Source organism: Castor canadensis, chromosome 13, assembly GCF_047511655.1.
Source record: "Castor canadensis chromosome 13, mCasCan1.hap1v2, whole genome shotgun sequence".
NCBI lineage: Eukaryota > Metazoa > Chordata > Mammalia > Rodentia > Castoridae > Castor > Castor canadensis.
In genome coordinates, this window is record NC_133398.1 from 36,082,924 (window position 1) to 36,095,519 (window position 12,596).

General features: G+C 45.6%; 1 protein-coding gene across 7 annotated transcripts in view; it reads right to left on the reverse strand.

Annotated features, from left to right (window-relative positions):
• Positions 1-12,596, reverse strand: part of Frmpd1 (FERM and PDZ domain containing 1) — a 161,969-nt gene that overhangs the window by 84,998 nt on the left and 64,375 nt on the right. For 2 of the 7 annotated variants that reach the window (XM_074051427.1, XM_074051428.1), the window contains exon 1: positions 5,752-5,816. The exons of 4 other annotated variants lie outside the window; for them this stretch is intronic. The gene's annotated coding sequence lies outside the window, so the exon portion shown is untranslated. Of the gene's footprint in view, positions 1-5,751; positions 5,828-12,596 lie in introns of those variants that run through there. One more of the 7 variants, XM_074051426.1, reaches the window with a different exon arrangement.

Below are 12,596 nucleotides of genomic sequence, written 5' to 3' on the forward strand. Positions count from 1 at the left end.
TTGCCTCCTTTTGAATTCTACATTTGGACAAAGAAAACAACAAAACAGTGACTCAGGAAGTTTACATGTTAATGTCTACAGGTTAGCAGTGGGAGGGTGTTTTCAGTGGGAGCAATTGTTTCCCTGGTTTAGGAGGCGATAGCCTACACCCTGTGTTCTGGATACTCAGGACAGGAAGTGCAGCATTTCTCATCTGCGTGCACATCTGTCTTCTCTTAAGTCAAAGTCTAGGAGAATGAAGCACTGTTGCATCCGGATGAATTCTACTGAAGCTCTTTCCGTTCAGGATTTTGAAAATTTGCCATGTTACCCTTTTACTGAAATGGCTGAGCTCCTTAGATCATTCCTCAAGAGAGGTTAAAAGAACATACTTTCATACTTTTAGATTTACCACCATATCTTTTCTGGACAGCAGTGTGTGTGTGTGTGTGTGTGTGTGTGTGTGTGTGTGTGTGTGTCCAAAAGAACCAGTATTAAGGGCACACATCATTTAGATGGCTTAGGAAATGATTAGTCTGAACCATTTTTAACCACTGGCAAAAAGGTCTCCAAACATCAGATGAGTCCCTGAAAATACTGTGTCACTTCAGTGAAAATAATGCCACTGCCCTCACATATATTGGCCTATGACCAAATCATGCCTCCCACTGTTAATTTAAAAAACAACTCATATTTGCAGAGCTGCAAAATGTAATCTATAGTTATCAAAATAAGTTTAAGCTAGGGTTGGCTACTGCTTCCATGCACATATTTTAATCTTAGTGTGGATCTTAGAATATAGTAGAAATACAGCTATAATGACTGTGAATAAATCAAAGTTATATATATTGCATGGCATGAAGTATGTAGGCATTTTTTTAGTACTTGAAAGCTTTTCATATCAGATCTTTAGGTATGGTGAAGAATGTTTTCTTATAATATGAACAAATATTATTGAAAACTTGAAAGTTTAAGTCATACATAGGATACTTATTTAAAATAGGCCACATTGAAAACTAAATTCAAAATCCAGACTCTTCTTTGAGGCTACATCAACTCCTCATTGAGTGAAAGCCCTTGTGTTTGGAGGCATCAGGACCTCCAAGTTCAGCCAGGAGCACATGCAGCTCCTATGCAGCAGCATGGTGTTTCTTGCTTGACGCAAACCACTTCGTATCTCAGAAAAATCACAGATTTTGTCAGTCTAGAATAGCTTGCACTAGCACTAGGTTCTATGAAAAGGGTTGCAGGGTGGACAGAAGTGAAACATCACACCCACTGTTCTGGGGGGCTTCTTGTGGGTCACAGCCACTCACTCAAGTGACCACACAAAAAATAGTGCAAGACTGACAACAACTGTTCCTCCATGAGAGGCACCGATGACAGTGGGCCATCAGGGGATGATAACAACCCTGGGATTGGGAAGACAGAGACCTAGAGAGGTAAGACTTGAACTTGGCCTTCAAGTATAGCAAGACCACCTAGCACATGCTAGGCAGAGGCTAGATATAAGGGCAAAGGCCTAGAGACCTGGGGGTGAGGATGAGGGATTAAAAGTGGAGGACAGAGTGAGTGAGGAAGGGACCTGAGAAAAGGGATGGAGATACTTCATTCCATCTCCTGGCTGAGGACTCTGGACTTCTACGCACAGAGGATGCACTGAAGGTCTTTAAAGAGATGACCAGAGCCACATTTCAAGGTAGAGAGGACATAAGCCTGATGCTTAGAGAGATACAGGAAAGGTGGGGCTATGTTTGAGAGAGATGTTAAAAGGATAGTAATAGAGCTTGGTGACCCATGATTGCAATGAGGAGGGAGCAGAGGAGAAGACAAGGTCATAGATGATTCTCTGCTGTAGTTTCCAGCCTGGGAGGGGGAGGGGGATAATGGCCAAGCAGAATCCCATAGCCAGTGGGTAGGGTTAGTGCTCTAGTATGAGGGCTGGTAGCCTCAGGGGCTCACCCCACGCAAACTTTGCCTTCACACATTAGTGAGCACCAAAGGAGCTCTAGTCTTCAGGACTTGTAGTGAGAGAGGAGAGGAGGGAGAAAAAAGGAGGGAAAGGAAAGGACAGAGAGGAAAGGAGGAGGGGACAAGACAGGAAGATGAGAGAGGGAGGGAGGGAAAGAAATCCTGAAGAAGAGGATCCATTGTGTAATGTTCTCTAAACAGTATCAGCAGCAGCTCACCACACCACGCTGGGCCCCATTCTGCAAGTGAGAGTGGTGTGGCTGGGTGATCCTTTCCCCAAACTCCTGGAACACAGTCCTGCGCTGTGCTGCAAGGTCTGAGAGTCTGTCTGGAGTCTCCCCAGTAACTGTGGGGGTGGGGACAATATCTGTACAGATATCTGTATTCTTTTCCGAGAGCACACCAAGCCCTTTAAGGCCTCAGGCCTTGGCATTTGCCATTGCCTCCACCTGGAACAGTCCCCTTCCGTTAAACTAGTCTAAGTACTTTACATATGTCAACTCATTTAATCCTCACGACCCCATCAAAAAGGACTGTTACTATCCTCAATATACAAATGAAGAAATGGAAACCCAGAACATTAAATAACCTGATGGTAGAACACATTTAATGAAGGGAGGGGTAACTATGCAAATCCAGGGAGGATAGCCCCAGAGTTTGCATTCTCTTACACAAAGCTACAGCACTGCCCCTTCTCAGCTCTAGGCACAGCTGCTGCTTCTCTCCTGCAGCACTCCGTGACTCACACAGGTCTTCCCTGACCTGTCCCCGTGCCTCATACCTGTACTTGCTCTCACATTACACTGCATGTTGTCTCCCCATACCTTACCCCAACTTGTAATTACCTTACTCTTGTATCTTCTTGCCATGTGTCTCCAATTAGAATATAAACCTCAGGAAGGTAGGGACTTGTTTTTTGTTCCAGTGTATTCCTGAGGCACCTAGTACAATTCTCTGCACACAGGAGGCATCCTAAGAATAACCGTTGAATGAAAAAATGAAGGACTGTATCATGGACAGAGGGCCATAAGGCATTGCGACACTGCTCTTCACCCTCCTGTTCTCTTCTTCTTTGACCACTGGAAATGCTCAGCAATCTACAGTAAGGCAGAAGGGACTCAGAGCCCAGTTCCCAGCATATACAAAGCTGATGTATTTATAACTGTTTCTGGCCATCAAATTCTCCCACCTGGGTCCTTGAGCGCATAGTGATAAGCTTGTGGGAGGCAGGAATTGAGTATTCTGATTAACCCATCCGTGGCCTCCACCCCATAACAATATTTACAGGACAAAAAGTCCCAGTCCCAGGAATCAGGAGGCACTCTAAACATCATTGTCAGAGGAGCTCCATCCTGGCGGAGAGGTTCTAAGTCAATGCATAAGCTAAAACAAAAAGCATCATTCTTCAATCTCTTTTCTTTTCCTTTCTTTTTTTTTTTTTTTTTTTTTTGAGACAAGGTCTCGCTATGTAGTCTAGGCTGGCCTCAAACTTGCAATCCTCCAGCCCCTTGCAGGTGTGCACTACCACTCTAAAGCAAAAAAAAAAAAAGAAAGAAACATTTTTATACTCCACTAGTGCCTAGTAACATATCCAATGTCCATGAACACACAGAACAAAGGAACCAACTTTTACCAAACACCAATTACATATAAACACCCTGTTAGGTACTTTTAGACATGATCTAACTTAATCTTGTGAATTAGAGATTATCATTATTCTCCTTTGACAAATAAGAAAAGTGAGGCTTAGCAGCCCCAAAATTCCAAAGTCAGCAAAGATTCAAGCCCAGGTTCAGAGCCTTCTGAACCTTCTTCCCGTTGGCCTCTGCTCTGGAGTGTTCTGCCTGCGTTGTGTTCCCACCAGACTTGCCATCCGCATCTGTGTCCAATGCTTTCCTAGCTCTGTGTCTGTGCTCATCCCAGTTCCTTGACCTAAAAAATGACTTTTCCACTCCTTACTACCTGTTGAAATTCTCTTCTCCCCTCCACCTTCTAGTGTGAAGCTTCTCCAACTTTCCAGCTGGAATTCACCTTTCTCCTGTTCTCACAAGTCCCAGGTGATAAGCCCAGAATGCTCTGTGGCATAACCCTCTTTATTCCTCAGAGAACCTGAGCTCCTTGAGAGGAGGGCCTGTGGTAATGTTCCTGTTCGCTTCTTCCTGAGTGAGTGGTGAGAAAGTGCTTGCTGAACCACTAGAGAACGAAGAGAGGAAAGGCTGGTTTGCATATGAATGCATCTGAGAGATAAAAGGCTCTGGACAAATTGGCTTGAAATTTGGAAAATCACTTGGGAGAGGCGAACATGTACCATAACTGTACTCTAGTGAGAAAACACTCTCTCTAGCCCTCTGACTTCATAAACCTTGAAACTTAAAACCAGGATGTCTAGGAAGGAAATAAAATAATAAAATCACATCCATGAAGAATCTTTTCATAGTAATGCATTTCATCCACACACTGAGGAAATACTAATTGTAGCACAAGATGAACAAAATATTGTGCAAAAGAACAAAGCTCATCTTCCAGCATGTCACAGTTAACTATCTCATGCTTATTTTGCTGTGACTGCACCAGAATTCACCTGTCCTGGAAAATAGGTACCTGCGGAACTGTAGGTAGGCCTCTGCAGCCACACCTATATGGAACACCCAGCAGAGGATGCCTGATAGACAGTGATTCTAAATGGGCTTGCTTGGACAGCATCTCAACAAGGCTTTAGATTAGAAATAAATAGATTCTGGCCTCTCTTTCAGGACCCCCTAAACAGTGCATTACCCCCCCAACCCCATTTTTTGAGGTTTTTGCAAAAATAGCCGCCTCACAAACAGAAACATTTCCTGATCTATAAGCCACTTTGAAAACAAATCATTATGCTGTTGAATATTTTATGACGGTCCAAAGCACCGAAGGAGGCACGGTGAGTATTCACCAATCTTTGCCATGTCTATTCTGAGACTCCTGAAAGAAACTACAAATGCTTCCTTATATTCTAAACACCTATTTGCAAGTGCTGGATGAATCTTGATGAAATAATGCCTCCACCCGAACTGACCCTCAGACGCGGCGAGCCGGAGAGACCACTTCTTAGCGAACACTACTTTCATTCTAAGTTAGAGGTGTGAAAACCAGTGAGGGACTTGCCCAAGGTCACACAGCCTGGATGGCTCTCAGCTCTCTCTGATCCCGAGCCCGGACTCGCAGCGCTGGGAGCTTCCTCTACTCCCAAAGGCTGTCTCAGCACGGCTCCCAAAACTCAGCCAAAGCTGCCGCAGGTTAGCGACTGACCCCCGAGACGAACTTTTGTGGCTCCTAACATGCTTCTCCATTCACATTGAGCCCTGATGCTGAAGACACTCAGGGGTACCCCTCCACTCACAAAATGGCAAGACCGGGCATGGCGCTTCAGCTGATCTTCCCTGGAGAGCCTCTCCCCCGGTCCAGGTGTGACAGGTCTGAGGTCACTCAGAAAGTTGGCGCTGGCGGCCGCACCTGAACCCAAGTTTGCCTCCTCGTTTGCCGCTCTTTCCACTAACTAACATCATGCAGATTTCGGAAACTTCTTAAGCCACACATCGATCCTGTGTAAAGACTTAACCGTTGCGGGTCCTGACGAGTCCCCACACATGGAGCGGGGACACGCGGACGGAAGGCGAGCACCGGTCACCCAGGACCGGTGGTGCAGGCGGAGCGCACGGCGGAGGGCGGCGCGGAGGCAGCCTGCAGCGCCCGGAGGCACAGGCCCGGGGTGTGGGGACCCGCAGTCCCCCCCAAAACTTTGCGGCGCGGGGACGTCGCCCTTACCTGCAGAGGAGATGCGGCCCGCGCGGACGCGGACCTGGCGAGCCGGCGCTCTCGGCGAGGGGCGCCCCGCCCAGAGGCGGGCACGGTAGCGGGCCAGCTCGAGCCGCGGTTCGGCTCGGGCTCCGCTCGGGCTCCGCCTCCTGCGCCGCGGCTGCAGCCGGAGGGGAGGCGGGGGGGGGGGGGGGCGCCGGGCCCGGCCGCGCCCGCGCCGTCTGGCGGCGGCAGGTGCTGAGGCTGCAGCTGCGGGGCCGCCAGCTGCCGGCGCCGCGACCCCCGCCCCGGGGGAGGAGCCCTGCGAGCTGCCAACAAGGGCTCGGGAGGTCCCGGCCCGCCGCAGTGGGCGGTCCTGCTCCCACCCCGGCCCTGCCTCCCGCCGGCCTTCCCCAGCTCCCCGCCGGGCACGCAGCGTCCGCCCCACGGGGTACCTACGGGGACACTGAGGCCTGGCGAGAAAACGGACTCCCCAAGGTCACCCAGACTCGTGGCGGTCAGGCCAGAACTGGAATCCAGAATGACCCCCTTCTCACCCCTGACTTCCCAGGATCTCTTACTCCAAGGCCTTTCAGAAAAGCCGGGCTACACGTGGGACCCCCATCCCCAGCCTCCAGCCCCGCAGGCCCCGGGCTGAGGGGAGGTGGGGTTGTCCCCAATTTTGGTAATGTGGACCACTTTCCCTGCCTCTACAAACTCCTTCTGCCCTGGGAAGCAGCACTCTCACAGCTCTCCTCCTGCCTCCCCAACCTTTCTTCTTGGTCTCCTGGAGGCCTCCTCAAACCTACAAGTCCTAAACTGCTGCGGTGCCCTGGGGCTCTGCTCTGGGTCCTCTTCTGACTCCTTGCGCCATCTCACCCACATCCCTGGCTCCAGTCCTACCACCTTGGTGCCTCCATCATACTCAAATGCCTGTCTGTACAAGAACTCTTTTCCATGTGAAATAGCTGCTGAACACACATTAGGCCCATGTTATGTGTTAGACACTAGAGATACAGCCTCTAGTAAAGCACAATCCTTGTCCTCATGACAATAATATATGATCCCAGGGTGCCCAAGGCTCCATGGCAGATGTGTGCATTGGCTGAGTGAAGTCGTGCTGGAGGTGATGCCCTCTAAGCACAAACCTGAAAAGCCAACTGGAGTTGGCCAATGAAAGGGAAGAGAGTGGAGAAAGCATCCCAGGAGGAGTCCATAGGAACAAAGACCCAGAGAGGAGACAGATCCTTCTGAGAGAGGGGCAGGAGTTGGGAGCTGAAGAGGGAAAGTCAGAGGGGTCCATTCCGGATCAAGAAGTCTGTAGGAAGTTCTCTGTGCAATGGCAGGAATTTTGGGGGTGGCATGCATCAGATTGGCATGTTAGACCAGCTCTCTCCTGAGCAGCTCCATCTTACTGGCACCCAAAACTTGCTTTCTTCTGATGCCCAATCCTCTGTCACAGAGATCCATGGGGTGAGTCTTGTGCCCTTTAGGGTCTGCTTCTCTCACCTGTCTCTGCTCTAGATATGGTATATGAAGTTCTACCCCAAGCACCTTTGAGGGGAATAGACAAAAATGGAAGAAACAGGAGCCATGGTGGATATAAAGTGAGATTTGAAAAAATGAAATGTTGTATCTTTCTGCATTATTTCATGCAGTGAATCTACAGTTTTCTCAAAATAAAATTTAATTGTAAAAGTGTGTTGCAGATAAAGATTAATTACAAAATTACAGTCCTTGGTACAGGTTAAACACCAAAAAAGAATACCTATCAGAAAGGAAGACAAGAATTCAACCCTCTTGTTCAGTGAGTGCAAATTTTCCCCATGGAATTTGGTCCTGTCCCTCTCAATTTCCTAGCTGCCTGTGCCAGAAATGTGTGCCTCTTCAGGTGCTTTACGTATTTCTGTACAAACAATGTCACTTTGGCTCCAGGGACCCAACTCTGCTTGGGTTGCCATTCTGATTGTTCTCTCTCAGACTCCTTTGTTGTTTCTTCCAGTCTGGAAGATACTGAGGGTCCACTTGGTCACCACTTGGTCTTTTTTCTTCCCCACTCTCACAGAGCAATTCTATTAGCTGCATAGCTTCAGCCCAGACCTTCCTCTGTGCTCCAAACCCAGATACACAACTGGCTGCTGGACATCTGAATGCATCTCGGGAGCCTCATTCTCAACAGAGCCAAAAGCAAACTCAGGTATTTCCTCCAAAATTACCCTTTCTGTGTTGTTGCCTTGTTTCTACTAGGGGTGTATGCACCATCTTCCCTCGGGCACTTAAACCAAAGGGATATTCCACACTCTTCCCTCTTCCTGGCTCTCACACCACTAACTCACCTGGCCACTAACTCCACTCCCCTTTGTCTCCTTAATATCTTTTATGCACATCGCCTCCTCATCCTGCTAGCCTTGCCTCAGTGGGAGCCTCACCATTTCTTGCTAAGCCTCCAGTCCTGCCTTTTGCAATTCATCCTTCATGGGCTGCTCATTGTATTTTTGAAAACACAAATCCAACAAGTCCTTCTCCTGCTGAAGATACATCCACAGTGTCTTCTTGATCTAGTGATAGAGTCTTAATGACTTACCGTGGCATTCCAGTCTGTTACAGTCACTGCCCCATCTCCACTGCCCTATACCTGGGAATACCTGATATTCCCAGGAACATCATGCCATAAAAAACATAGAGCATAGTGCTAAGAAGTGTAGTCTTGAACCAAACCACCTGGGTTCAAATCCCAATGCTGCCACTTTCTAACCTGTGTAATTTAGGAAAAGTTTCCATAACTTCAGTTCTGTTTCTTCCTCTGTGAAGGGATCATAATACAAATGCGTACAACTTAGTAACCCTAAAAATTCAGGTGGTAATCTGCTAAGTCATGATATGCAGTGAAGATCACTCTGCTTATTTTACAGAGAGGGAAACTGAGGCTCTGAGAAGTAAAGTAACTTACCTATGAAAGTGGCTGCTCTGAGAGTCACATGGGATTCTAAATCCCATACTTCTGAATACTTTGCATAAACTCTTACCTCCTCTGGGAGGTTTCCTCCTTTCCCCACTTTTACCCTGGCCTGCTAGACACTCTCTTCTCTTTCCTTTAAATACTGGTCAAAAATATGTTCTCTTCTTTGAAGTCTTCCCAGGCCCCCTTTTGTGCCTCTACTACACTTGTCATGTATGTCAAATAAAGCCCCCAGCACACCCCTTACAATGGCTTGTTAAAATGTCTGTCTTCTTGAGACCTCCTTGAGGAAGACAATATCTTACTTATTTTTGTCTTTCTAGAACTGCATAAATATTTTTGAATGAATGAGTAAATCAGCAAATAAAATATATATAATATTCTCAAAGGACTTTTACCCTAACAGCTGTCATTTCAATATAGATCACTTTTAATCTCTGTTTCTCTCATTATGAAGAGTCATTTTTGGTGATAGGATAGCATCAAATTATCCAGCATTAATATAGAGCAAGATATAGCAAGAGTGCTGTTCGGTTGTGCCTTGTCCCTCTCAGATGTCTCTCCTTTTTTAGTGACACTATGTAATAACCCATAATGAGAAGCTGTGTTGCATCCAAATGAGACTTCCTGACTAAAACATCTGAGGTTTGAATTTATTTCCCATAAGTACCATTTCAACTAAAAGTTTGCTCTTTCTATGGCAATGAGTGTGCCATTTGTCATCTGCTAAGTGCCCATACCTTCCCTTGATCTGTATTAATCTCCTTTGCATTCAAATACTAAAAGCTGACTTAATAGTTAGCTTTTCTATACAATTTCCTTCTTAGAATGCCTAACTCTTCCTGACTGCACATCTATTGTTCCCAAAATAGAATAGTTTACTGCTTCAAATTTCAGTTTTACTGTCTGCAGTGATTCAGGACAAATTTCTGCTCTTCCTTGGAATGATCAAATTCCATATGGTTAAAAAAAAGAGAACAACAACCCTGACCCTGCGATTTTATATGGAACCATGTTTTTAAATTAGATGTTAGAAACATTTAATTTTTATGCCAGAAGACAGGAATATTGACAATTTCAATGTCTTCAAATTAGTGTGAAGCAGTGCAGGTGAAAGCAGGTATGGTGGTCTAGAAAACAGAACAAAAAGGGGGTTCTAGTAGCATTTCTGCCACTTGCACAAGTCCTTTTGCTCTTGGGGTCTCAGTAGAACAGAGTGAGCCACGATGACCTTCCAGCTGTCTTTCAGATCCAAACCTTGTTGAGTGTCTACCCTGGTCTTGACCCTTTTGAAGTAGAGTGATTCTAACATAAATAGTCTGGATAGGGGATGCAATGGTTTGACTAAGAGAGTATATACCATATAAATGGATTTATGGGATTTCTTAAATATTTAAGGTCTTAATGCAGAACTATGATGCAAACCATTTCATTAGGACTTTGGTGAGTTAAGACCCATGGAGTGGTAGAAAATGCTGCAAGATGTCTATTAGAAATAGCCCTAACCATTAGGTGCCAGAGGCTCATGCCTGTAATCCTCGCTACTCAGGAGGCAGAGATCAGGAGGATCATGGTTTGAAGCCAGCCTGGGCAAAGAGTTCACGAGACCCTATCTTGAAAAAAACCCATCACAAAAAAGGACTGGTGGAGTGGCTCAAGGTATAGGCCCTGAGTTCAAACCCCAGTACTGCAAAAAAAGAAAGGAAGGAGGGAGGAGGGAGGGAAGGAGGGAGGGAAAGAAGGAGGGAAGAAAGGAAGGAAGGAAAAAAAGAAAAGAGAAAAGAACAGAAAAGAAAAGAAAAGAAGGAAAGTAGTCCTATCCAAGACCTATGCCAAAATCCTAGACCCTAGTTCCCCCTTCTTTGCTGTATGGTAAGTCCACTTCTCCGAGCTACAGTTTATTATTATTCTATAAAAAGAAGGGATGATATCTGATAACAACCAAGATCTCTTGAGTTCTTCACTGGATGATCCTTTGAGATTAAGGAAGCTAAAGTGTTATCTAGTCATCACAAAGAGAGGTGCTATTGTGCTCTGCAAAAGAAACTGGGTGCTTATCATGAGGATTATATTACTTCTTAAAGACAAGGAAATTGTTGCTCTACCGAGAGAAATGATGGCATAAAAACAACACATCCTTACTCCCCAGATTCTAGGATGAAGATGCAGGCATTCACTGCTCACTTCTTAAGAAGTGAATCATCCAGTTCACTGTAAAATCCTGAGAACATGGAGTTGGGCTAGAAAGTTCACTGTCTGAGTATTGGTGAAGAGAGATCATTCTTCCAATACTCCTGAAACTTTGCCTGATCACTTATCACAGTCATTTTCTGAGTGATGACCTGTTTTCCCTTTCTTTTTGGTAGTGAGATGGGGGCTGGAAAACAGCCCTTTCTAGATTTTTTTCCTTAGCTTTCTATAAGCCTTATCTGCTTAAATTTCTTTTCTTGCTTCCAATCATATCATCTGCTCTTTGATAAAACTGGCATTCTACTCTACTGCTAATACAATGGGTTTAAGGACCCAGAAACAGGGAGGAGATGGGGTACTTATAGAGAGGTAGGAGTGATTATCACAGTTTTAAAAACTATTCAAGATCTTTATGTCTTGTTCTGCATTTCAATCTCATTCCTTGGGTGATTAATCTTTCATTGTTTGGGGAGCAGCTTTTAATAATAGGAGTGGCTTTAGCATATTCTACCCGTTCTTTTTTATTTCTTTGTAAAATATTCTTTTATCTCTCCTGGTTCAGCTTTTGAGAGATGAACTCCCAGGAGAAATGCATGTCCTTGTAGTTGTGGCCGGTCTCTGGTGTGGCCCTACCCTGGTCTTGTCAGTTACATCTGGTCAGATTCCCACAGGCTTGGTTCTGATCTGAACCTGCTGGGTGGCCACAACTTCAACCTCACTGTCCTTCTCTCCATAGCCCAGGGGCAGGTGCCACCATCTCCAGCAACTCCAGCAATACTTTCTTCACCTCCTTTCATGGAAATTTAGGGTATGTAACACATCAGACAGAGCAGTCCCTTCATTTCATTTTCTTACCAGCTCCTTGAGTTATAGAGGACAGACATTGTGATCCACATTTTACAGATAAAGAAAGTGAGACAAACTCAGAGAAGTCAACGATCTTCATGAAATCACAGAATTGGTAAATGAGATTCAAATTCAGGTGTATATGTATAGAAGAGTCCTAGTCTCAGTGGGAAAAAAGATGACCACAATCAAATTGAGTTATGGACAAGTTCACTAATTCACCTTGGGATGATGATCTAGGGGGATTCTTTGCAGTTAGGTGCCTACATCCTGCAGGTGATCCCCTCTCTCACCCAGCTCCCTCCTGAGGCAACATATGGTGAATGCAGGGTACACAACACAGCAAGTGAATTTTAGCTCCTACTTATCCTCTCGATGAGGTCTCCCATGTAAAGGGCAATTTATACAATGGCACACAACAGCCAAACCCCTTCCCATTCATCCTGGGAGTGTCTGAAGATCCTAGAGGTTTCTCCCACCCCATCTCAGCCTGGTAGACCCAGGCAACAAGCCTTGTTTCTCACTAGACCGTTTGAGAAGCAGCATCTTGTTTTCTCTTGTAATTGCTGAACTACTGCTTCCAAAAGGTAGTAACAGCCCAACCTGCCCAGGCACTGGTATGAGTATTCAAAGCAGATGAGAGATCATTGAAGGGGGTCAAGAGCTCAAAAGGAGAAGACCAAGATGGATGACCAGAAGAGAGGAATCATACTGAGATATAGGACATAGAAGAAAGAATACTTTTTTTAAGAACAAGAATTTTAAGGATATTCAAGTAGAGATTGGAAAGAAATGAACAAAATGAGGGAAAATGATTTTTAGAACTTAAATAGATAATTTTTTAATTTAAACATTTCAGCCAGGCATAATGGCACAGATC